Below are 3,584 nucleotides of genomic sequence, written 5' to 3'. Positions count from 1 at the left end.
GGAGCAGGTGGAGAGCGCGCGCAAGGAGCCCCGCCCCTCTCCACTGTAAAGAAGCAGCGGGGAAAGTGACTCTGTGCTGAACCGCGCAACTATGTTTTAGGTATTTAGACAAAAGGTGACGCGCCCTGTCAGCTAAGATATAACAGATAATAGAAAAACATCAGTGACGCAGACTTTTTTTTTCACCATGAACCGCCCTTTGAATTGCCGCCCCGTGTGGCCCCCCGTATCGCTCGTTCCCATAACCACATTTTTACTTGCTAATCATCCGTCTGGCCCACGGCCGCTTCTCTGTCCGGCCCATAGGCCGTCTACATAGAGCGTTTTTCACGTCAATGGTCCAGCCCAGACATGATGGCAAAGCGCACTCTGGTGGACTCAACCAACTGTGAGAATTTAGAAAGGGGTGTTTATGTTAAATTGTAGCTCCAAAACTGACGGTGTCGTCTCTTAAAGTGACGGACGAACACTTCTACAAAGATGAATTCATAATCTAACGTGAATATTTTTTCCATGACGGCGACTGACCAGCCCACAAATGGAGTGGCCCACCGGGAATCCTCCCGACTCTCCCGATTACCCACTCTGCCCTTGGTAGAAGATATATATCAATACAGTTCTATCAATACGGGTTTTGGAATTAATATCAGAGCAAGTAAAACAAATATTGTTAGGATGTAGAGTTCTATAAACATCTACAAGAGAGGCATTTGAACAAATCTCTGCTAATAGTTTACTTTCACGTGAGATTTTGAAAGGAGTTGCTGAAATTCCATTCGTCTCTTCAGTCACAGTATTGAAATCCCCACAAAGAATAACATTAAAACCAACTTTAATTATTTCATTGACCTTCTTGAAAAGTTGAACTTTTTTTGCTCTATTAGAAGCTGTATATACATTAATAATTCTTATTTTCTGTTTGTGGTAGTAACAGTCAATGAGAAGCAATCTGCCTGGAATAATGTCTCTGCGCTTTAGGATGGTGACCGAGTGGTCGGAAGATGCTGACTCCGTCACTGCTGTCCTCTCCAACAGAGATTATAGACAGGCCTTTGTGCCACAGGCGACAAACATCTGCCACATCTGTGCTGTTTGTGAGTCTGAGTTCTTGCAAGCAGAGAAGATCAAAGCTTGTTGATAATAAAGAGTTGATTTTCGTTTCTCTGTATTTGTTTGATTTTATACCTCTTACGTTCCATGTTCCTACTTTCATAAAGCACATGTGAAGGAGAAGTCCTTATTTACACAAAGAGCGTTCTGCCTCTAGGAGGCTGTCCTTAGCTTTGTGGCCTAGGGTTTGACTGTGGGACAGTCTTTAACCTGATGGTCTTCAGCTTGGCAGATGAAACATCTGGGAACCTGGACAGGGTAGATGATCCTTCCATTATATGGTCCCAGGGAGATGGAGTTAGGCATCACCTTTAGGAAACCATTAAGGTCTCTGTGCAGGCGGACCTTATACGTTCTCACCCCATACCATATGCCGTACTTCTCGACAGGTTTTATGGGAGGCTGGAGAAGTTCACCGTATCTTTTCAAAAAGAGTTTCACATCATGGTCTGAGATTCTTCCGGTCCAGAATTTAACAATGACTGTGACAATATCAAGTTGTAAAGACAAAATCAAATTCCCAAACTTTCCATAACGGTTCATCATATTTTGAGGCAACCACTTGAAGAAAATGCCTAAGTGGAGCCTCTTGACAGAAACAGAGTTCAAGTATTTTCTGTTTGGTAGAGCAATGAAAGAGTAGATATCAGAGGGGCTGATTAAGGCAGACTAGAATAAAAGTTCTTTTGCCACATTGTCCCTTGTGGGTGCTTCTCCCTCTCCAACATACTTGAATCTCACCCACAAGGGGTTGAATTTGGATGCATATGCTGTGGAAGAGGTTGATGCCATTTATTTAAGCCAGAGTTCTTTGTTTGCTTTTGTCACATGGCTCACTCACACGTTTGTTAATTCACTGTGGTGAAGTAACAGATGATCACATCCTTCACTCCAGGAAAAAGCCGCCCTTTCCTCTTCTGCTCCTTGTTGGGTATTCAACTCTTTTTATAATAATATCTTAAATATTCTCCTTCCATGCCTCGGCATAAAGAAAAAGGGACCAGACAACAATAAAGTTGGGAAAAAGGTACAAGGATAAAAAGGGGAATCTACTGTATCTGGAGTGTAGAAACCTTATTTTTGTCTAGGGTAGAAGCACTACCACCCCCTTGTGGTCACAACAAGTTGCAACTCCAGGCAGCTTCCCTTCCAAAAAACGATCAAGCCCAACCTTGAATAGATCCTGAGATCTGACAAGATCAGACGTGTCCAGGCCGTTACCAAGAAAGGTTTAAATAGACTAGGCACTTGTTTTGTCTTTTTCAAACACCAGTAAGGATCCTCAGTCTGTATATGAGGCCTCACTGCCTGACCAGGCTTATGCTGATGTTATAGGGGGACAGAAAATCTATGTAATAACAATAAAAAATAAACTATAAAACAAACAAAACATGACATGTTCAAATACTGGATCAAAAAGAGTGGAAAAAGAACGACGAGATAATTTTATGCCGAAATATGCTTCAAAGATATAATTAAAAGCAGGAGTTTGTTCAGGAAGACATGTTTATCAGCAAATGTTTGAGGAAACTAAACAGTCTAAAGGCAATTTCTTAGAAAACAATGGTTTTAGAAAGAAATTGTTTGAGAAGTTAAACCCTGATGAGGAACTTAAAAGTAAAACCACTTTGTTCGCTGGCTTAGAAGCTACACAAAGTTGCATCATTTATAAATTTAAAGGACTTTTACAGTATCGTGTCTCGCTGCAGGTATTGTCTGCACATTCAAGGTCAACAAACAAGTTAGTGTTATTGGGAACACTGAATACTGCGTGTTATCCACATCTATGATTCACAGAAAAAACAAACAATTCATTGTGTTGTTACCTAAACAGAAATGAAGAAGAAAGTTCCATTACAAGTTCAATTCAATTCATACATTAATATGTTTGTTTGCACCTAAAAATAAATTATAGATCACTTTTGTGATGTCATAAATTGATGAAAAGGTAAGAAATATCTCAATATTAAAAAATCATGATCGAAAAAGTCATAAATAGGTTCTTCAACATCCATTGTTGTGAATCAGGGAACATAAAAAAATGGGAGATGAAAAAAAACACACATTTTTTTTATTTTTTTTATTTTAAGTATACTAAATTTCAGGTGTTTAATTGTAGATAAGAAGGGCAAAAATGTCAAAGTGGGTGTGATTTTTGTTAAAGACCCACTCAGGTAAAATGTGTGTCTTTGGTGTGTTTAAAGATGTTTCTCATGATAGAGGACATATATACACCAAACGTTTGGACACACCTTCTCATTATGTTTTTGCATTTTTTGTAATAACTATTCACATTGTTTACACATCAGAGCTGTGAACGGACACATGTGGAGTTATGTACATACCCCAAAAAAGAGGAAATAGCTGAAATCATGATTGATATTCTTGTGCAGGGGTCACCAACGTGGTTCCCACGGGGACCAGGTGAGAAGCCCCTGGCTGCAGCCTGCAGACCGGGGCGTGCCTCAACGTGG

This window comes from Oryzias melastigma, linkage group LG18 (genome assembly GCF_002922805.2).
Source record: "Oryzias melastigma strain HK-1 linkage group LG18, ASM292280v2, whole genome shotgun sequence".
Classification (NCBI taxonomy): Eukaryota; Metazoa; Chordata; class Actinopteri; order Beloniformes; family Adrianichthyidae; genus Oryzias; species Oryzias melastigma.
This window is presented reverse-complemented; position numbering follows the sequence as displayed.